This window comes from Pantherophis guttatus, chromosome 3, assembly GCF_059756535.1.
Source record: "Pantherophis guttatus breed Tessera chromosome 3, ASM5975653v1, whole genome shotgun sequence".
Lineage (NCBI taxonomy): Eukaryota > Metazoa > Chordata > Lepidosauria > Squamata > Colubridae > Pantherophis > Pantherophis guttatus.
In genome coordinates, this window is record NC_142065.1 from 157499192 (window position 1) to 157523740 (window position 24549).

Below are 24549 nucleotides of genomic sequence, written 5' to 3' on the forward strand. Positions count from 1 at the left end.
AATACATCAGATGACTGCTTTGCTGAACGACCACAAAAACCAGCTCTCCCAATTACGGTCATTAAGCAGAGTGCTAGGAAGAATGTCCAGGGTCTGGTAGGGTGAGGAGAGGACGTGTGCCTCCTATCACACGCAGGAGGTCTAGGCCTCTCCCCACTGCACCAGGAAGAACGATTCTGAGAACTATGACATTGGCTAGCATTTTTGCCAGATTTGAGGTTCGTTCCTCTATCTGAGGAATGCTGAGGAATTTATGGAAATTATTTCAGTGTACTAGAAGAATGAACTTCAAATCTGGTGAAAATGCTAGTGAACACCATTATTTTGGAATGTTCAGAACATTTACCTTCAGTAGCATTTTCTCCTCCCCTTTGGAGCAGAAAACCCTACCAAACACAGCATTCTGAAAGGCTCAAAATGCTGCCTAGTGTTTTTGCCAGATTTGAGCTCCATTCCTACAGTGTGCTGGAGGATTTCCCCTCCCTTCATGGAGGGGACTGGAAATCCCTCAGTGAATTGGGGGATGGACCTCAAATCCAACATGCGCTCCCCATGCAACCTTCTGTGCCAGCTTCTCCATTGACTTTCTGGCAGAGAAGATTGCAAATGGAGATCACATGATTGCAGGGCACTGAGAGCAAACCCCACTGCTCATGAGCACTGATGATGTTACTAGTTTAATGGAATAGCAGAGTTGGAGGGGACTTTGGAAGTCTTCTGGTCCAACCCTCTGCTCAAGCAGGAAACCCTATACCATTTCAGACAAACAGTTGTCCAATCTCTTATTAAAGACCTCCACAATTTCTGGGGCACATTTTTCCACTGATTAATTCTGTCAGGAAATTTATCCTTAATTCTAGATTGGTTCTCTCTGATTACTTTTCATCAGTGGTGGGATTCTGCCGGTTCTAGGGGGTTCAGCTGAACCGTTTGTTAAATTGCTGGCTCGCCCCGCCCCTTGCCCCGCCCCTCCGCACCACTGGGCGAGGCGTGGGCGAGCCAGCAATTTAACAAACGGTTCGGTGTTTTTTTATAATTTTATTGGCCTGCAGCTGCCGCGGGGCTTCAAAGAGCCACCCTACAGCTGATCAGTGTTAAAAGAAAAGAAATGAGTAGACCAATGGCTGCAAATATAAATGGGTAGACCCAGTGGTGGGATTCTACTTTGGTAGAACCGGTTGTTAAGTAGTTAAGCCAGTGGTTGCCAAAGTGGGTGGTACCGCCCCCTGGGGGGCAGTGGGATGCCTTAGGGGGGCGGTAAACGGTAAGGGGGGCAGCAAGAGGGATGCTAGAGGCAAAGGGGGGCGACAGGGAGGCTAAGTGGCAAGGAGGGTGGCTCCCCCTTTGACCTGTGCCTCGCAGCACTTACCTTCTTGCAAGCAAACAGCAAGAAAAAAACAGCCTCTTTCAGTTTCAGCATAGGTTAATTAGCACGATTAGATCGGCCTCCGACTCTCAGCTGATTCGCTCTCAGCTGTTTTGCAGGCCCGTTTGCAAGCTCTTGTTTTGCAAGCTCTTTGCTTGCTGCAAAGAGTGCTCGAGCAGATTTTTTTTTCCCCTAGCTAAAAGGAAAATGAAAGTAAAGCAGGCTCTGCTGCAACGTAACAAAATGAGGCAGGGAGAGAGATTTCTTTTTCTTTTTCTTTCTCCTCACCAAAAAAGGTAGGTGCAAACAATGGAAAATTTAGGGCAAAAGAGGAGAGTTCAAGATTTTAAAAGACAAAAGAAAAAAAGCTCTATTTAACTAGGGAATTGTAATAATTGAGATACTATTAATTGTATATTGTGTTGAAAGCAGAAATGGTTAAGTTGTGGTTTGGAGGAATATATGGGGGAAATTATTTGGTTTATTATGATTGGTAAATATAATTAATTGATTTGTAAGAAATTGGACTGCATGAAAATAATTGGAATATTCATGTTCATATTGATTAATATACAAAAAAGATAGTTATATAACTAATTGATTTATATTAAAATGTTGAATTTGTATTAAACAACTGTAATATTTCATAATTAACCAATGTGAGGATGGATATAAAAATAGATGACAATGGGAAGGGGTATAATATAGAATAGGGTAGAATAGAATAGAAGGGAAAAATTGAATTTGATTAAGATTAGAGATGAGGATGAAGGGTAATATTGGTTTTTTTAAAAAATAGATGAGGAATAAACATGGCAAAAAGGAAATATAGAAATTGTAAATTTAATTGAAATGACTAAACGCTGTTTAAATTTGTGAACCAGCCAAATATTCTGTTCAAAGAAAATACATTGTATGTTTGTATGTGTGTTTCTAATTATTGCTATTTATTCATATTTGTTCTCTTTTATTCTTTAAAGTTTAACAATTCATTCTTTATCTTAATATCTTTATATTTGTTTGGAGTTGGCTTTCTTCCCTTTCATCTTTTTTATTGTACAGCAATCTTTCTCCTCAAACCTACCACCCCTTTCTTTTTTTTTCCTTCTTACTTTCTCTTCCCTCCCTCTTCTTCTCCTCCCTACTTCCTCTTCCTTTCTCCTTCTCCTACTCTCTTCCTCCCTCTCTTACCCTCACTCCTACTCTAATTTCCCTTCCTTCATCCCTCTCTATTGCTGTATCCTTTTATGCATATGGACTACTCAGAGGGCTGAAAAAGTTATTTTTGACCGATCCTCGCACTTTTGACCAGTCCTCGAACTTACGACTGTCCTAACATTTTATGTTTTTGCCCTATCTTGTCACCATGGTGAAGAGAAGCAGTTGTGAAATGAGTGACACGGTTGTTAAGAATGCTACAATGGGCATAAATGATGACCAGTCATAAGTGCGAAGACCGGTCAAAAGTGCGAGAACCTGTCAGAAATCACTTTTTTCAGCCCTCTGGGTAGTCCTTTTATGCATATGGACTACTCAGAGGGCTGAAAAAGTTATTTTTGATTGGTCCTCGCACTTTTGACCAGTCCTCGAACTTATGACTGTCCTCACATTTTACGTTTTTGCTCTAGCTTGTCACTATGATGAAGAGAAATAAGTGATACGGTTGTTTAGAATGCCGCAACGGACATAAATGTGAGGATGGTCATAAGTGCGAGGACCGGTCAAAAGTACGAGGACCAGTCAGAAATGACTTTTTTCAGCCCTCTGAGTAGTCCCTATGCAGATAGCCACGCCCACCAGTCACATGACCAGCTAGCCACACCCACCCAGTCACATGACCACCAAGCCACATCCCCAACTAAGCCACGCCCACAGAACCGGTTGTTAAAAAAATTGAATCCCACCACTGCTTTTCATCCATTGCTTCTTGTCCTGCCTTTAGGTGCTTTGGAGAATAGGCTGACCTCCTTTTCTTTGTGGCAGTCCCTTAGATATTAGAACACTGCTATCATGTCACTCTCTAACCCTTCTTTTCATTAAACTGATATACCCAATTCCCTCAACCCTTCTTCATATGTTTTCATAATTTGGATAATGAAACATCTGCAAGAAAATAACCCAGTTCACAGAGCACCAAAGACCTTTCACATATTCCTCACCCTGCCTAGATTCCTTCTCTCAATTAGGCAAACTGATATTGAAAGAAGGAGAGATGGGGACGGAGGAAGGAAGGAAGGAACTTTGTTCATAAACCACATAATCTTCCACTAGATGGCAGTAACAGCTTTCTCAAACAGTATCTAGAACAGAGGTCTTCAAACTTGGCAGTTTTAAGACTTGTGGACTTCAACTCCCAGAATTCTTCAGCCAGCATAGAATTCTGGAAGTTGAAGTCCATAAGTCTTAAAGCTGCCAAGTTTGAAGACCTCTGATCTAGAACATTAATCGCTAGCAAACATACAATGGGGCTAACAAATAGGATGCAACATTAACACTCAGATTAGCCTATATTCATTTTTCTTCCATAAAAATGCTGCTTTGGCTGCATCAGTAAAACAAGTATTCCCAACACAAGTATGTATTGGGGAGGGGGGAGAAGTGGGGGGAGAGATAGAGAAAAAGCAATGGTATTGCTTCTCTATTGTTGACATGAAAATTGCATGAAGATTCCAGGAGCCAACCTCGACTAGAAGGGGACTCTTTAGCTCTAATTGGTGAGAAACTGTTTCTGAATGGACTTTCTTTAAATTAAAAATAGGAGTTCTCCCTAAGTTTCAAACTCTCAGTACTCATAAAAAAATAAAACCATGTAGAAGACTTACATGACCATCCAAATCAACAAAAGCAGCTGGAAAAAAGCAGCTGGAATTAATGTCATGCATGCTAATAACATTCACTTTTTTTCTCCATTGATTCTTTAAGAATCTTCTACAGAAGTATAGATGGAAAGAAAATACCAATCCTGTGTTGAACTTAACTTGGCAGTGGTTGTACTATTGGTAATACAATCTGGTTGCATGTAATTGTACTCAAAAGTTGAGGAATCTTTTACGATAAGACTCATTTTTTTAATATTATTCGTGGCAGTCATTAAGTGAATGATTTTAGTTGTTAAGCAAATCACAAAATCATTAAGGGAACGGTCTGGCCATTTAAGTGAACTGATGACATTTTTAACCAGAAACCAACAAAAAATGATAGAAACCAGCAAAAAATGACAGAATCCAGCAAAACCTCAACACTGATTGCTAAGTGCCTGAAATGCAGTGACGTGACCATAGAAGCCAGAAGTGCTTTATGGGCCATAAAGAACCCATTTTGAGGTTGTCGTAACTCTGAAAAACAACTGGTCATAAGTTGAAGGCTACCTGTAATTGTTCTAGAATTTTCGGTAAAGCAAACAGCAGACAAAAAAAAAAAAAAAATTTCTTAACTGCATGATATTTTATTTGATCCCTAGAAAATATGCAACAGCATCCTTTCAGGTTCTGAGGCTTTGCACAGCCCACTTAATAGTGTAAAACATGGAGATGTGAAGACATAAGAAGTTTTGAAAAGAGTTGTAAAAGCCAAGGAAGAACCAGACCATAGTATTGTAGCATCAGGACTGAGCTCATAAATCTCCTTTTGCATAATCCCTCTAGGTGTATTATATTGTACTCCTCCTGCCTTAGAGTACTGTAGCTGTTTGGTAGTTAATTTCCTTCAGGGAGATGCCTTAACTCTTGCATTTAACGAATCCCTTACTGAGAAGAATATAAACTAAAAAAAAGTTGTCATAAAATGCTATAGTGCCATCTACTGGCTATGGAGAATTGAGAAAGAAATCTAAAGAAATCATTTCTTCCTTATGAGATAATTAAAAGTAAATATTTAGAAAAGAAAAAAGGGTGAAATATATAAGTTTATTTTTAGCACTAAGAGGCCCTGCAAAAATAAAAATGCTGGACTAAACACACTACTGTTGAAATCAGTATTAGAGACGAATTATAGGCAGCATTAGAGAGGAAGCTGTTTTACAGAATTATAGCACAGAAGATAAGCTTAGGACAGATGATAGGATAAAATGATCTGATAGTCATACATAAAATTATATATATGCACATAAGGTGAAGAACAAGATGCATCTTGGAATCTACTGCAACAAATATCCAACAAATGAGCTTGCCTAGAAAAAATTAAATCACCAAAGACCATAAATTAGATTTACCCTCAATTAAATCAGAAATAAAATCCTAGGATTTTGAAGTATATTATTTATTGATTCGTTAGAGACAAATAGAATTTCTGAAGCCAAAGAACCCTCTTTCCTTCCCTGGATTTGCAGATTATTATAGTAACTTTTAATCAGAGGAGCTCCATTACTTTAGCTCCATTTTTCTCCCCAGGTTTTCAGATTCGTCTTTGAATTTGAAAGACAAAAATACCTTTTTGTTTCTCCTCCAGAAATGTAGCAGGTGGGAATATTTCCTTGGCTGTGTGCTGAACACATGCCTCAGTTGGTAAGAGTCTAGTTGAGACAAAGAGGGGTTGATATCAATATGTGATATCAATTTTGTGAGTGCTAGATGGTATCATATTACAAACATTAGACAATTTAAGATGTTTCAAGAATCATAAACTAATGCTGTGATGTCAGCACATGAAACAGCTTTGAAAAAGTGGACACACTTTGTTGCAAACTTTCATTGAGCCAAAACAGCCTTTCAAACTTTTGCATGCTCCTAATTGGCATATTGATCTGGAAATGCACAGTATCACTCCTCTTATTATCTGAATGCTTTTCTAGATCCAGCTACTGATCTTAAAACTTTCATATCGATTCTGATAGTGATACACAATATGTTTGGTTCCATGGGATACAATACTGCAAAAGAAAAAAAAGAAAGAAGAGATTGATTTTGCTCAAAGAATACTTTAAAGCAGGGTTGTCAAACTCAAGGCCCACAGGCTAGATTTGGCCTGTGGGGTACTTAGATCTGGCCCACGGGGCCACTCTGGAAACCGGCCTGTGGTGCCTCTGTCAGTGAAAATAGAGCTCGGGAGGGCCGTGTGTGGCCTTCCCGGGCTCCATTTTTGCTGGCAGAGGGTTGCAGGAAGCCATCCCAGCTGAAAATGGAGATCGGGAGCCCGTTTTCGCTGGCAGAGCACTCGGGCCACCACAGGCGCCCCTGACATGAGTGATGTCGAGCTGGCCACACCCACCCTGGCCACGCCCATCCCACCCCAACCCTGATGTGGCCCTCAATAAAATCGGGTTTGACACCCCTGCTTTAAAGATGAAATAATAAACAGCATGCCTGACACATACACCAGGAAAAATATTTACTATATTTATAAGGCTGCCCGACTCAAACAATGTGACAAATTGGTAGGGCCTTTCAATATTTCTAGCTTTTTCTCTAACTGGTAAAAGCAGGTTAAGAGTGTTCTGAACATAGCAGAATAGTGAGCATCTAAAAAAAATCAGAGCTCGCTTCCAACTTTTGGTTCTCAAGCTTTCTTAAGGTGTTGAGTCATTAATTGATAAAAATGGAAACTACCATGTAAGCACAGTTATGATTCAGCCAGAGAATGTAACATTCTTCTAGCCAACTTTGGGACATGTAATTCTAGCTGGGCTTTTTCTCCCTGTTGCGATATTTTCAGGATCAGACTCAATAAATTGTTCAAGAATTAAGAGTTCAAATATATCTCTCTTTATTTACATAAGGCATTCTATATTCACTGAATATTCACAGATAGAAGCACAGAATGAACGTATGCAGCTCCTTATATATACAATGGGTGGAGCTAATTATGGGAGTGGTAAAGTATGAATACATTAAGAAGTGAAGAATAAGTTAACCCCTGACACACTGTTCATATATTATTTACATAATGGAGAATAAGGCATTTACTTGTGACAAATCCCCCTCTAAATGCCGATTCGATATATTACAACAATTACATTCAGATTCAGAACAATATAATACATGTAACTTAGAAGTCAGGTATTTATGTTGCTTAGATGGCAAAGGCTTTGTTAATATGTCAGCTATTTGCTCTGATGTTTCGCAATGAACTGCTTTGATAAATCCATCCTGAGACAACTGTCTCACGTGTTTAAATTTTATATCTATATGCCTGGATCTTTGTCCAATGGCATCAGATCTAGATATTTCGATAGCAGCTTTGTTATCTTCATGCATGATAAAAGGCAAAATGGGTTTTTTCCAAATGTCAGAGAGTAAATCATTGAACCATACAAGGTTATTAGCTGCCTTAGATAGACAAACATATTCTGCCTCTGTTGTTGAAGTGGCTACTAACTCTTGTTTGCCAGTATACCAGTAAACTGGACAGTCATTGAGAAAGAATATATAACCAGATGTGCTTTTTCTACATGAGGTATCTCCAGCCCAATCCGCATCGGCATAACATGTGAGGATGGGCTCTTTGACATTTTTAGGTTCCAACAATAAACAGAAGTCTAAACTATTTTTCAAGTATCTTAATATCCTTTTGACAGCTTCCCAATGGTATAGTGATGGTTTACTAATGTGTCTGGACAATAAATTGAGAGGCAAAGCAATATCAGGCCTAGTCCAATTGGAGATGTAAAGAAGTGAACCTATGACAGACCTGTAAAATGTATTGTCTTTGAATTCAGGAGATGATTCTTCTGTATTCTTCAAAAAATCAGTTTGCATGGGAGTGTCACATGGCTTAGCGTTACTTAAGTTACATTTATTCAAGAGCTCTATGATTTTGTCCCTTTGAGAGAGTTTAAATCCTCTTCTGGTTTTACTGATTTGAACACCAAGATACTTATTTACTTTACCCAAAGATTTCAATGAAAAATGTTCATTTAGTTTCGTTACAAATGCCTCTTTCCTTTCTTTATGTTTACCTATGTATAAAATGTCGTCCACATAGATTAGTACAAATTCTAGAGAATTATTATCTTTTTTAACAAAGAAGCAATTGTCGGCAGTAGTGGCATTGAAATTCATAGTTTTGAGAACTTTTACTAGACAATCATACCATTGTTTACCAGATTGTTTTAACCCGTATAAACTTTTATTTAATAACCAAGTCTCATTTTTGTTTGTGTATTGACTGTGGGGTGCTCTTACATATATTTCCTTATCTAACTTTGCGTGTAGGTACGCAGTCTGTATGTCGTATTGAAATACATCAAGGTTGAGTGCTGATGCTATAACCAGAGCTGTTTTGACACTCTCTGTTCTTACTGTGGGGGAGTATGTGTCTGTATAATCCTCGGGATATTTCTGTGCATAACCTTGTGCAACTAATCTAGCTTTGTATAGAGTATTGCCTCCTTCTAAATTCTTAATTTTATATATCCACCTAGTGCCAATGATAGTTTTGTCCTTTGGTGCAACTGTAGGGGTGAACACATTTAGCCCTCGTAAACTATCCATCTCTTTAGTCATGGCTGCTTCCCATTTTATCTTTTCTTCAGGAGGAAGCTTGAACACTTCCTCATATGTGTTAGGTATTGGTGATTCTCCATCCATATACATTACATAATCTTTGTATTTATTTGGCATTTGATTTCTGCTACTTCTGGTTGTTTTTTCTGGTTTACTATCATTGTCATGTAAATATCTTGCTTCTTTTTTAGTTAATGAATCTGTCTTTATTTTATGTTGATTGTTTGTCCATGTTTTAATTTTATTTTTATGTGTATTGTTACTGTGCTCTTCTCTAATTCTTTTTTCTTGAAGTTTGGTATCTGTATTGGTGTTTGGGAATATTTCATTAAGATGTATTTTAGACCAGTTGGCCTGTTCATGGAACACAGCTGTTCTGGAGACTATGAATTTATTATTATTATCGATAAATCTGTATCCTTTTGTACCTGTCTCGTATCCCATGAATCTAAGTCTCCTGGATACGTTCTCACCTTTGCGCCTTAGTTGTTTAGGTATGTGTACGTCTGCAGTGACTCCAAATATGTGCATGTGTGCTAATTTTGGTTTCCTATTATACATCACTTCGTATGGTGTCTTATTTACAATGCTGGACCAAGTTCTATTTTGTGTGTAATTAGAGTATTGTAGGGCTTCTGACCAGAATTGTTTACCTAAGCCAGCATCTTCTAAAGTGCATCTAATCATGGTTTGTAATGTTGAGTTCTTTCTCTCTACCACTCCGTTCTGGAATGCAGAAAATGGACTAGATGTGTAATGTAACATCCCTCTGTCTTTTAGCCATTGGGAGAATTCCTTAGACATGAATTCACATCCCCTATCTGTCATAATTTGTTTTATTTTAATATTGTGTTGTGTCTCTATACGTTTGTAAAACTCTTTAAATTTCTGAAAAGTTTCATCCTTATGTTTTAATGTGTAAACAAATCCATAACGACTATAATCATCCACAATTGTTAGAAAATAACGTTTTTTATAAGTAATTGATGGTGTTAGTGGACCAACTAGGTCCATATGTACCAAATCAAAAATTTTGTTGGTTGATCTCGTTGACTTTCTAGGTCTGGGACTAGTTTTGAGCTTTGTAGATTTACATACTGAGCATTCCAAATAGTTTTCACAATTTTTTATTTTAACACCTTCTGCATGTTCAGTCATCTTTTGTACTACAGGAAAACTGGCATGTCCTAATTTCCTATGTAAGACATGAGCACACTCATCATGAATTGGTTTACCTATCTTAGGTTTTTTATCATTATGTGTATCTTTGTGATTATGGGTTACCTCACATTCTTCATTGTCACTATTACTATTCTCTCCATTATCTATTTCATTATCATTTTCCATATTTGAATCAATGTTGTGTAACCATTCTTCCTTTGTCATTAAGTAAGGTAGACCTCCTTTGGTTATTACTGTACCTATGTTTATTTTGTTTTTTTCTAATGTTGCTTTTCCTTTTGAGAACACAATATTAATGTCAGAATCTCTGCTTAATTTTATGGCACTAAGTATATTATGAGGAATTTCAGGTATTAGTAATACCCCCTCTATTTTTCCTAAGCCAGGTAAGATTACATTCCCTCTACCTATAACTTGAACTTTTTCTTGGTTAGCCACTTTGATTACAAATTTATCTTCTACAAATGAAGATAATATGTTTTTATTATTAGTAGTGTGATTAGTTGCTCCAGAATCAATAAGCCAATTATTGTTCTCTGGTTGTGGTGTGTTAATGTTGTCATGTTTGTTTAGCCCATTCATTGAGCCAGATTTTCTATCCTTTGAGTTATCTCTGCCCCCTCTATGTTCTCTATAGTTGGGTGGACTTCTATACCTAAGTCTATCATTGGAAGACTGTCTGTTGTTGTACCTATTTCTATATTCTGACCTATGTCTATCTTTTTGGATTTTGGGACAATCCCTCCTATTATGTTCTTTAGATCCACAATTGTGACACCTAAATGTTTCACGATATCTTTCTTGAAATGCTACCTTTTTATATTGTTTGTGTTCTATTTGGTTGTTATAACGACTTCTCCTTGAATTGTCTTCAGCTATTAACTTATTGGATAGGCTTTCTATGGATAAGTATCCTAGATTGATTGTGTCTAAGTGTGACATATAATTATCCCATGATGGGTCAAGCAAATTGATGATAACACTTTTCATCGTTTGATCTGAAATCACCTCCCCCCTTAAATGCAGTTCTGCTCTAATCTTGTTTAAAGATATTAAATGTTCACTTATGGTAACCCCTGGCTTTATCCTAGAAGAGAAGAAATCTTTAGACATTCTTGTGGTAGTGGCTACGCTTTCACTGTGAAACAAATTAAACATGCATTGAATAATTTCTGAGACAGTCAGATTTTGCTTAATACTGTGATACATGGCAGGGGACACACTGGAAATTAATAGGAAAAATGCTCTATGATGTAAGCAATCTAACTTTAGAGTCCAAGGTCTTTTTGGGGGGTTGGTAATAAAAAACATTAAGTTTTCTTTCATAAAGACAATCTGGAGCTGCTGATACCATTCTTGCAAATTAATGCCATCTATTCTCAGCTTTGGGAAGTCACTGGGTAAATTCCCAACATTGTTGGGTCCATTACTTACAACCAGGGGTAGTCCGTGGTCTTGCAAATGTCGAAAATTGCAAAACGGCGTGGGAATGCTCACAACGAGTCTGCATGGTTCTCTCTGCATCTCATGACTTCCTGGGTTGTCTGCGTAGTCCCGCGCATGCGCGTTGCTCATTTCGTTCCTGGAGTCATCGTGAGAGGTTCTCGCTGCTGCAGCTCCCTCGCTTTGTTCTTCTTCCGATGAATCAGTCTCCGGCTCGATCTTGGGAGTCCTGGTGATGGCGGGTGCTCGTCTTCTTTTGCTGAAGGCGCTGGTTCTTGGATCAGTCTGCGGTGTGGGGTGATATCTGCAGGGCTCTCTGGGTTCAGGTGTCGGTGCTTTCGCCGTCTGGATAGGAGCGGGTAGATTTTGAGGCGTTGGCTCGCTTGCTTGCCTTTTGGTTGATTTTTTAGTAATCTTCAGTTTTGGCCCAAATGCAGCAAAAAGCGTTTTCATTGCTGATTTTATTTGTGTGTCTATCGAATCTTCTTCATTCTCTGTTTCTGATTCTTCTGAGGTATATACTTTTTCTTTTTCATTTTTCGTATCGAGTAAGGCTTTTCGCGCCAGACATTTTGAATCCTGTCTTCTGATTGGCTCTGCTTCACTCATCTTGGGAGTCCGTTGAAACCAAGATGGCTGCCATTTGAAATTTTGCGCGGGATTGTTGGTTTTCTTCTTCGCTGCATTTTTATCTGTAAGCATATCACTTACTATTTTTGAGTCTTTTGGTTTTTCAGTAGCGATGTGCTTCTCTCTCGCTGCTCCGTTGTTTTTTAGTATATCTTGGAGGTCCGCGACAAGACTTTCATCGCTCTTTTGGCTCTTTAGGAGTTTTAGTATCTCTGACCTGAGTTCGTTGTATTCTATTTCGTTTTCTTCTTGGTCATCATCTTTATTTATTATTTCTTCGTCTTCTGTGGTGTATTCCTCAGATTCTCTCGAAATTGCATTTGTGGACTCATCTATTATTTCTTGATCCGCTTCCATTTCTTTGCTGTATGCCCTGGTGTTGGGCCTATCTCTTTTAGACATGTTTAAGTTTTTATTGAGTCAATTCAACCATCCTCTGCTACCAGATTGTTGCGATATTTTCAGATCAGACTCAATAAATTGTTCAAGAATTAAGAGTTCAAATATATCTCTCTTTATTTACATAAGGCATTCTATATTCACTGAATATTCACAGATAGAAGCACAGAATGAACGTATGCATCTCCTTATATATACAATGGGTGGAGCTAATTATGGGAGTGGTAAAGTATGAATACATTAAGAAGTGAAGAATAAGTTAACCCCTGACACACTGTTCATATATTATAATGGAGAATAAGGCATTTACTTGTGACACTCCCGTATGAAGCCTACTAACTCTCTTCTTGGTCTGACTATTGCTAATAAATCCTGAAGAAAATATTTCTAAAATGTTCCTTTGGAATTTCCCAACAGAAGTTCAGCAACTAGCTCATCAGTTGCCATTTATAGAGTGACTGCTGTGGTGCTATTCCCAGGAATAATTGTCTTCTCTTGCTTTTGCTAAGGTACAGGCTGAGATTAATTATCGGCTGCTGTGTGTCTTGCTTTAGCACTACTTTGCTAAAATATGTAACTTTGCCAAACGAGATGGGGATTTATTTTAGCAAGAGAAACATTTATTTTCTACAATTCCTGTCCTAATGGCCAGTACTTTTAAATCTCAATTAAACCAATGTTATAGTTTAACATAAATACTTAGTCTTGGTTGGCGGTTAATTCAACATGTACTCTGAAAGGACAGAATCTAAACAGAACTGTGCACATTTTAAGGTATTCTAGTGGGCTGGAAAAAATAAAAACAAATAGAAAACAGGGATGGTACTTTTTGGTAAGCTGTTTTTGATCATTGGCCATGTTCACTGTGGTACTGTCATTTCCTGAGATGGGTGGCTATAAAAATAATATAAATAAATAAATAAGTCAGAGCCATGTGCTCTAAAATTCCAAATTTGTCCACTGACAAAAATGGGGGGCATTTTGCAGTAGCTGAATTATGTGAAAGTATCTTTCCCTTTGTTTTAGCAATTTTTGGTATTTTTAATTTATTTAAGAAAATTAATATGGCTGCCCAAGTCACCCTCAGTGTCTCTACACAGTTTACAAAGATAAAAACCCAATATAAAAACAATAAAAAGCAATAACCTCTACCTCCTGGCAACAACAATCAATCAATCAGTCAGTCAGTCAGTCAAATAAACCACTTAATGGACTCCATCTTATTCTATGATCCCCAGAGTCCAGACTAGGGGTGGGTTCTACTTACCTTTATAACCGGTTCGCAACGGGATTGCGCACACTTGCTTCACTCATGTACGTGCCTTGCTTCTATGCATGCGCAGAAGCTTCTGCACATGCGCAGATCACTGATGACAACATCTAGGGCAGTAGGCGGGGCCTCCCGCCAGTTTTACTATCGGTTTTTGTGAACCGGTCCGAACTGGGGGCAACCCACCACTGGTCCAGACCCATTGGCAAAAACAGGTCTTCAGAGTTGCAAAAAAGTGTCAAAATGGGGGCCAATTTTATCTTTCAGGGGATATGTTTCACAGAGATTGAGCTACCATGAAGCAGGGCCTTCTTGGTCCTACTAGATTGATCTCCTTAAGAGAAGGGACCAGTATCATTCTCTGCCTCCCCACTCTAATAGGTTGGGTAATTGTGATTTCAAACAGTATTTCAAATAATCTGGTCCCAAGCCATGTAGGGCTTTAAAGGTGACAACCATCACCTTGAATTGGAAGCAAAATATTAGACTGGAATATGAAAGAACATCGATGATTAAATGGTTAGAGGTAAAAACAGGAAGTACATAATGCTACATATGGGATTTATGCTTCCAATTCATTTATCAGATGTATAAATATATTTTAAGAATAAGCCTCCTTATCAGAGTAAAATAAATAAATTTCAACATCCACATTGATTTTTTTTTCAATGTTTCCTGTGATAATTTATTTTGATTTGGGGGATTATTTTTGTATTACATATTTGTAGTTGTTCATAACTACTTAAAGTTACATGACTGGCATAAGTGGCATAAAAGCACTTGCATATGCATATGCTGTACATTCCTGGAAGAGCCAGTTTGGTTTTATGGTTAACATATTGGACTATGAGCAAGGATATCCACAGTGTAGTCCTCCCTTAGGCTTACTTTGAGCCAATCACTGTCTCAGTCTGGACTAGAATGTAAACACAAAACCTGTTTATCATTCTGCATGGGACCAACAAGAAAGATTATGATCTATAACTTTCCATAAAGAGGGATTTATGCTGTGGATGAATAGTAAATATGAGAGCCAATCTGGTGTTGTTCTGAAGGCACCAGGGTATAGAATCAGCGAGACTGTGAGTTCTAGTCCTGCCTTAGAGGCACAAAGCCAGCTAGTGACACTGGGCCAGTCACTCTCTCTCAGCCCTAGGAAGGAGACAATGGTAAACCACTTTTGAAATCTTGCCAAGAAAATTGCAGGGATGAATCCAGGCAGTTATCAGGAGCCAACACTGACTTGAAGGTGCACACAAAGAGAAAATGGAATGAATTTTGAGATTCTTCTGCAGCTGTAAATGTCTCTTCTTATTGCAATACCCAGTGGATTTTAACACAGAATGAAGGTCACATATGTTAACAGAAACAAAGCAATTCACTGTACTTTAATGCCACTCAAGTTATAACATACTAAGGGAATGCTTAGGTGCTTCCTCCAATAACTTCCATGCCAGTGGTGGGTTTCAAAATTTTTTACTACCGGTTCTATGGGTGTGGTTTGGTGGGTGTGGCATGTCTTGGTGGGCGTGGCTTGGTGGGCATGGCAGGGGAAGGATACTGTAAAATCTCCATTCCCTCCCCAATCCAGGGGAAGGATACTGCAAAATCACCATTTCCTCCCGATCACCTGGGACTTCGGAGGCAGAGAACAGATGGGGGCGGGGCCAGTCAGAATTTTTACTACTGGTTCTCCGAACTACTCAAAATTTCCGCTACCGGAAACTCTCCAGAACTAGTCAGAACCTGCTGAAACCCACCTCTGCTCCATGCCAGTTAGCTGCAATCCAAAGGAAAGCTGGCCTGAGAGAATTGGCATGGAGAAACAGATTGTCCTTCTTTCCCATTCTGAGTAGAGTTTCTGTGACAGGTTTGTCCTTTTTACCTGAAGGAAGACTAGAGCTTGGTCTGGAGTTTCTTAAAAAGGAAGAGCCGCAGCAAAGAGACCGTGTTCAACAAAGACTATGTTCAGATTTACCCATGGTTAACTGAAACCATCATTATCTCAATTTTCTAGGTTCATAGGACATACTAAATCATAAATTAAACACATGGATTGACATTTTTCTATCACTCTTTCCTTACCAGGATGGACATATCCTATCCTATCTCCTTTAAGTCTCATGGTTTTGTATCATCCTGAATCTAATAAATGTGATTCAGATTTTCCCTTATGCATACTTCGTGAGTAAAGATTGCTTGAACAGCAATCTGAAAGCCTGAAAAAGCATTAACTGAAAACAAAGCTCAACTGTAAATATGATTAAATCGAGCATGTTTATTTGAAAAGTGTGCAATAGACAACTGCTGGGTCATGTACATTAGGAAATGATGCTCAGCTCTGAAAAATTGTGCTTTGAAAGTAATATTAAAACTGTATTATGGATAACAGTTTTTAAGGGAAAGGCTGATTTTGGTCCTTTTCACTTGTAGCTACTGTGATTTCCCCTCTGTCATGCTTACCAGAGTATTCATATAATCCATGGGTTAAATTTGGATATTCTAAAACTTATGTGGAAATTGCTTTTGGGTTTACAATTAGAAACAATTCAGTCTGGGTTGTAAGTGTACATTGAAAAGCAGAGCAGAAATGTTCACGACAGTTAGATCTGATAAATAAGCAACAATTTAGCATCTATCATCTCTCTCTCTCTCTCTCTCCTATCATTCTGTCTGTATGTCTTTATGTCTGTCTGTCTGTCTGTCTGTCTGTCCGTCTATCTATCTCTATCTCTATCTCTATCTCTATCTCTATCTCTATCTCTATCTCTATCTCTATCTCTATCTCTATCTCTAGCTCTAGCTCTAGCTCTAGCTCTAGCTCTAGCTCTCTATCTATCTATCTATCTATCTATCTATCTATCTATCTATCTATCTATCTGCAGTATCTATCAGAATATATCACAAATGCACACAGACACACAGACACAGACACAGACACACACACACACACACACATTCTAACTGAGAAACTAATTATTACTTAAGGTGAGAGGTAGCTTACCAGCAGGGGCATGATGTGCCTACATTCTAGCATATCCAGTTTAAATAGACCCTGGCAGTCAAAACATTACATAGCATCTGCATCTAATGTGGATGGAATCTGACTTGTTTATCAGTTCTCTAATGTGTTTTAGTATGACAGGTATGTACAGTAAAAAGGTGAGAATGACAGACCTTATTAGCTTTGTAATGTTTCAAAACACATGGAAAAACAAAGAAACACAGGTTTACCCCTCTCAGTCTCTTCAGACATGTTTATACTAAACATATGATCACATTCATCAAATTGAGAGCTTTGTAGATCACAATGTTTATTGAGATATTGGCCAGTCTATTAAGTCCAATTTCCCTCTATTGTTAACATTGGCAATTGATCTACAAGGAGTAACTTGCATCTCTTTTTTTGAACAGATTAGATTGTTGGGCTGATATGTGCTAATACTACAATCCACCAAGACTAGAATGTACACTATTGACCAGTAAATGTTTATATTTTACAACTTTTAGATTTGTTGTCTTCAGTTTCAGAATTCTCAAAAATGGCTATGCTGGCTGGAGAATTCTGAGTATTTATTACTAATTTGTTTAAAAAATGTATATGGCCACCTATCTTAAGCCACTCTGAGCAACTCACAGAAATAATGATAATAATAATAATAATGATAATAATAATAATAATAATAACAACAACAACAACAACAACAACAACAACAACAACAACAACAGTGAATCAATAAAACAAAAACCCTGCCCATAACTTCAGATTTCCCTCCAGATGCCCTATAACATGCTAAACTTCTGTCCTTCCATACTTTCTACTGTACCTATACAACCCCAATCTTTATCTCAGTGAAAAGCTAGGAATCCTTTTCACATTCATGTATATGGTCTGAATTCCAGAGACACAAAGGAATTGTGAAATTATTTGTACAACCTTGTAAAATAGAATGTTAAAAACCAACTTGTTCATAAAATCAGTTTGTAGATTCCATAATCTTGGAGCCTCATTGTGCAGTGATCACATTACTTCCATCCAATTCACCAAATTTGTAAAACTCAGTAATGTATAAAATAGAGAAAAAAGACTCATAATGCTGCAATTCTGTAGATAAATTATTATTGTACTGTAATTCTGCAGATAAATTAATTTCACATCTTCTATTATATTAAGCCATTTTGTTATTTTCAATGCATATTAACCTATATCTATGGCATAATTTAATAAGCAGAGTGGTGTAAAAATCAATTTAATGATTTCTACCATCCACTGTTTCTTCTAATATTAATTTGTTTAATTTTTCTATCCACCTTTAATGATCAAAAAGATGCATATTGCAATTCAAGAATATAAAGTAATTCATATACCAGCATACCCAGAATAAGATAAATATGTGAGTTTCAGATATATAGGAATAGATAATACACAACAATATGATTTTGTGTGCCTATTACTCTACTTCTTATGTTAAGCATTTTAGGATATATTTCTGGGTTGTCAGTGATGAATAACAAATCTAAGTTTCCACTCAGATGATAAAGATAATGCTTTTAATGTAGCCAGTTTTTGCACTTAATGGATATCCATAATAATAGCCATGGTTACACAGTTATAGAACTGTATAAGGGCTTGTAGGCTTTTCGTAATGGACTGGACTTCCTTGTTAATGCATCTTCCATTCCACAGATATTCCATAAGGGTTATACACTTAAATTTTCTCTGAATCATTTTGTTGTTACAGTTGGCTTATCTTTGGTTTAAATATGCATGTAAGTATTTTTGTAAGATATTTTAAAACTTCTATTGCCAAATGTATTGGGTAGATAATAAGTTAGAAGAATAAAGAAGTCAGCATGATAAGACAATAATTAGCACAGAACTTTTTTTAATAGAGAATATTTAAAAGCCATCTGATACACACTGTTAGCTCAGAATTATGCAAATTCACTGTTAAAATCTGAAAATGCCCTAGAGAAAATTGTTGTCTTTGAATAGCTGAAATAATGGAATGGAAAAAAAGTTACAGAAAAAGGCAGTTTCCAACTGAACGGATAAAGTTCGTAATAGTAAATACAGACTGAATACAGTGGAAGCAAGTACCAATTGAAATGGTGGCCTTCTCTTGACTGAATGATTTCAAGACGCGTCTATAGTACCCAAGCAAGGGATGTGCTCAGTGGCTTAAATGGTCCTTTCCACGTTATGATCATTACACTCTATGGAACGCATCAACACCTAACATTATGGGCCCTGAACAATCTAGCAAGTGGAAGACACTGGACCATAGACTGAAAAGTAGGATGGTATCTGACCAATTTGATTGGCTGGACACTTAGAAAATGGTTTCCAAAGATGACCTAAGAACATAAGATTGTCAACTTCAAACCAAACCTGGCAGAAGCCATTTTGTTGGTTCTCAGCTGCCACACAGTATGGGTGGGTAGAGGAAAGAAGGCTGGAATGCACTGCCAGACACAACACCAATCTGTCTTGTGGGAACCAAGGTCAACTCCACAGGTGTCGGATGAAGACGGAGAGGAGTGCCTAAGGAGCCCACCAATTAACCTAAATTGGACAATGTGACCGGTGACACTTGGGAAGGGGATCATTTACTATTTTAACTATACTAAAATCGCAGGAAATATTCAGCGTTGGTTTTACACTTAATTGTGCCAATATGATGTGCCCAGTTGTACCCAATAAAGAAGTTCTTTGAGAGAGATCAAAGCCTTGGAGTTCTGATTTGCTTGGATTCATTAGTTGGAACCTTGACAATGATATTCAGTTATAATTGAACTTTTCCACCTGTATATGAAATTCTATTGGCACCACTACACACTATAAACCAAACCAGTGGTCCCCAACTCCCAATCTGCAAACCAATACTGGGCTGCAGACCATTGGGAAACGGGTCACGCAAGTGGTAGTGGAGTGTGTGAAGCACCATTTATGAGCACAAAACCATCCCCTCCTCCCCATTGCTTCCCGCCAACACTGCCAGTCCATGAAGCCAGAAAGGTTGGGGACCACTGAACTAAATAATGTCAGTGAGCTATTATAACAACATTCCTGAATCTGCCTTAGATCATGTAAAGATAGTCCTTGTTTAGTGAGTGTCTTGTTTATTGGCAGTTACAAAAGTGATAAAATTTTACAACCAGAGGTGGGGTTCAGCAGATTCTAACCAGTTCTGGAGAACCAGTAGTGGAACTTTTGAGTAGTTCAGAGAACTGGTAAATACCACCTCCGACTGGCCCTGCCCCCATCTATTCTCTGCCTCCGGAGACCCAGCTGATTGAGAGGAAATGGGGATTTTGCAGAAACCTTCCCCTGGATTGGGGAGGGAATGAAGATTTTACAGTATCTTTCCCCTGGAGTGGGGTGGGAATGGAGATTTTACAATATCCTTCCCTGCCACGCCCCCCAAGCCATGCCATGCCACACCCACCAAGCCACACCCACAGAACCGGTAGTAAAAATTTTTGAAACCCACCACCCACCATTAGTTTACAACTAATTCTCGCATTTATAAGTTTTGCAGGCCTATAAAGCAAAGGAAAACTGAGGTAAGATAGTTAAGTACAGTCATAGTTTTATTTAGCAATCACTTTGTTAATGACTGAATTACCAGTCCCAATTGTGGCTGCTAAATGAGGACTACCTGAATGATTCCCTGAAAGCACAATACACCTTTTGAGAAGATAGATTCTCAAAATAAATAATATATTTACAGGCAAATATATTAAGGTGAAGTGTTGCGAATATTATGGTTTTTTTTCTGTTTTTCTACAGAATCGGTTCTAATATAGTAATATTCTAATGCAAAGATTGACTCCTTTCCTTTGCCCTTTCTTGATCAAGGATACCCTATTTTCTCTTTTGTAAGGTCTTCCTCCTTACTCTCCCCCAAAACTCCATCCCCATATAAATTGTTATTGTTATGTTTGCTTTGAGGTGGTAAAATACCATTCACTTACTAGGCTTAATAAGTTTGCAAACTTATTACTGTTTGCAAATAATGGAAATTGAGTGGCAATAGCTAGCAAACTTATTACTGTTTGCAAATAATGGAAATTGAGTGGCAATAGCTAATACATTAATTCACAACCCAAGATAAGAGTACATGTGATTGTCCATGTTTAACAAGAGAGGAAGCGGGGGGGGGGGGCGGCAAAGACAGTTGATTCGGAGTAGTCTAATAAGACTAAGTATGATGGTGGATGTCTGTGCAAGGGGAAATCATTTTGATTTTTTTATTAAATGAACTCAGCAAGAATCATAAAATGACAGATCCACTTTAAAATCCTCAAATATTTTCTGTTAATAGTCCTGATTGACAGAAAGAAGGAGCTGGAGCATCTCTTATTTACACTTCCAAGGTACTATGGAGTTATAGAGATTTTTATTTTGAATACTCTTGAGATGATAACTAGAATAACAAGGTAAATTGGTAACTGCTTGGAGGAAAGTAGATTTAAATGGCAAACCTGACCTGAAAAGCAGTCACTTGTGGGATCTATTTGATCACAGCAGTTAATTTTTTATATACACTGTAGATCAAAGTTTCCCCTCTCTTTCTTTCTCTCTCTCTCCAAATATTACATTGCAAAAAGTTACATTTAGATTATATGAATCATACATTAGCAACTGGACTTTTGGAAATGATGTTCAAAGGAGGAAGAACACCAATCTTATGTAAGTAACTTTGGGCCATCCACTCTCTCTCAATCAACTCACCTTCACAGAGTTGTTGAAGGTAAATAAGAGTAAGAAGGAGTATTAGGCATGATGACCACTTTGAGTTACTTATGAAAAAACAATAAAGTTGGGGTTAAAATATTTAATAAATAAATAAAAAGAAAATGTTGGGAATGTTGTGATGTTGTTTGGGAAACAATGGAAATGACATGCAATTTTTTTTTGTCTTTTAATAACCCCGTAATCCCTTACATGGGGGTGGAGCAGGGGGAACTCAATGGAGCTGAGTGTTTACTGGCCGGATGCCCTTTCTGTCACCAATACAGAGTTCGCAGCAGATAAATACTCATTGTGCCCAGAAAGAGAAATATCTACTGCTACCTAGGACCAAACCCCCAGCCTTATTATTGTGAACCAAGAGCTCCACCTCTAGGCCACTGCACCACTCTGGAAATGACATGCAAATCCTGATAAGAAATACAACACAAGCCCAGATTTCTGATATATTCTTGCTTTTTCTCTTTCTGGTTACTAACTGGGTCTCTAGCTCAGTGGTCCCCAACCTTTCTGGCTCCACAGACCGGTGGTGGCAGCAATGGCGTCCGGGGAATCATTTTGTGTGCACAATCTAGATCCCATGCATGCGCAAATCAAGCTTCACATGCTCACCCCACAGCTTGCATAGCCTGATTCCCAACAGGCTGCAGACTGGTACTGGTCCATGGACCAGTGTTTGGGGATCTCTGCTCTAGCTTATTCAGCAGAACTTCCTTCCTTCCTTGGTACTCCCAAGAAAGTACCTTGGGAGGTACTTCTCTCCCAAGTACCGTAAATGATGAATGGAGAAGTATTTCGGTTGAAACCAGATATTTTCTTGATGGGACTACTGGATAGACAATTAGAAAAGAGACATAGAAGATCGTTTTATACTATATGATAACTACTGAAAAATTATTACCTGAACAAAAATGGAAAGCTTCTGAAGTGCCCACAGTGGAGAAACGGCTGACGAAGATGACAACAAAGATTGCAAAATTGACTTGTCTGATTAAAGAACAACAACTACATTTATGAGTGATCCCTTTCAGCATTTGGCTGAAAAAAAAGTAAAAAAAAAACTTTTTCATTTATGGGTTGGATTTATTTATTTATTTATTTATTAGTCGCATTTTTATGCCGCCCAACTCCCGAGGGACTCTGGGCGGCTAACAACAAAGAATAAAACAATGCGAACAATATCCCATACAAAAGTTTAAAAAGAAAACATTAAAACCCATACACTCCAATTCGTGGCCGGGTCTCGCAAGATCATCGTAGCGAGATCAATGGCCCCAGGCCTGCCAGAAGAGCCAGGTCTTCACCGCTTTCTGGAAGGCCAGTAGGGTGGGGGCAGTCCGGACCTCAGGGGGTAATTGGTTCCAGAGAGCCGGGGCAGTCACAGAAAAGGCCCTCCCCCGCGGGCCCACCAGTCAACATTATTTAGCTGACAGGAGCCGGAGGAGACCGACTCTGTGGGATTTTACCGGTCGTTGGGAGCTATGCGGTAGAAGGCGGTCTCGAAGATAAACTGGCCCTGAGCCATGTAGATTGTTAGAAAGCGAAAGAAAAAAAATGAATATTAAGTTGTAAACCTTAGAAAGAGAGGGTAAAATATAAGTGTACCTGTTACTGCTGTAAGGAAGGTTTTTTTGCTTTTCTTTTTCTCTTTGCCTCTTTTTTTGTTACTTAATACTTTACTTTCTCTACTTTTTTCTTTCAAAAATTGCATTGTTTTTATTCTCTTAAAAATGTCTTTAATTATACATACTCATTTCTAGATGGTCTACCAAGTCTGTCATTCTTTCAGCTACTAAATTAAGGAACTGAATAGAAGTGAGCACTGAAGAATGTGAACCATTATCTTCCTTTCAATTAACATACTTGCAACAAAGCTTTTCAGATCTCTTGTGCTATGGTTTCTACTGGATCTCATGCCTTCTTCTTATATGTGGTCTCTCTTGAGTCCTGATCAAACTAATTCCAATTATGAGACTGAGAAAGAAATTATATCTCACAGTGGGAAATAATTAGAATTGTGGGGTTTCCAGAGAGAGCTGAAATTGTGTTATAAAGGGCATGGGGAATATAGTTTTATTATAGTAGGTATATTAGCTTTATTAACATAGGTATATCAATAAAATCTTGAAAGCCTGTCCAGGATTCTTTCTGTTCCTCATGTTATACTGAGGAAAACGAAGGCAGGCTTTCTTTGAGTTTCTTTCTCACACATCCTTCTATCTTTGGACTGTGTAATCTCTTCTCCAAGTTCCTTCCTTAAGGAACTTCCCCAAAGTTAGCTCTACATTTCTTGACTTCTTTCTCTTTGTCATAAATGGAAGCCTTTGACTTATTTTCTACTTTGACTTTTTTTAAGTCACCACTAATCTCCAATCTATAGTTTTAGCTAATCTTTTATTACAAAACCAAAGTTCTTCTTTCCCTTGATTTGCAGTACCCTCCACTCCCTTGCAATTTCTTATGCTAATCTAACACCTGGAGTCAATTCAGTTTCCCAAGCAATGTCTTTTTTCCCTTGATTTGGAATGGAATCCATGCATGATCTGCAGCAAAGTATCTAGGGATGCTTTTTGCTCCTGATCCTGTCCTCTCTCCATCACTTCACAGCTCTTTTGCTTTCTCTAACTCTATGGTTTATTTCTTCCTCTTACTTATTTCTCTGACCTTCCTATTGGGGAGGGTGGGGTGGGTTCCTGATCTGGAATTACTTGCACATTCATATACATGGGTTTAAGTTTCTTCTGCCTCCTACTAATGATCCATCTACCTGTTCATTCCTCTTTTGGATAAGGTCACAAATCTGTTTTCAATAATCACAAACCCTGATTACCCAAAATTGTACTTACTAAATATAGTGTGACTCTGCTAATTCGTTTCAATTTGTAATCTCTACTGCTTCTTTTTCTTAACGGAACATGGGTGTCATAGTCTCTTTTGAATTGGAAGACTCGGAGGTAGAGGATGCTACAACAGTGCTCATAACATGAGAATCCGCCCTCAACTATACTCTCAACAGATGCAGAAACATTGTGGAGTGGGCCTAAAAATGCCACCTGAAGCTGAA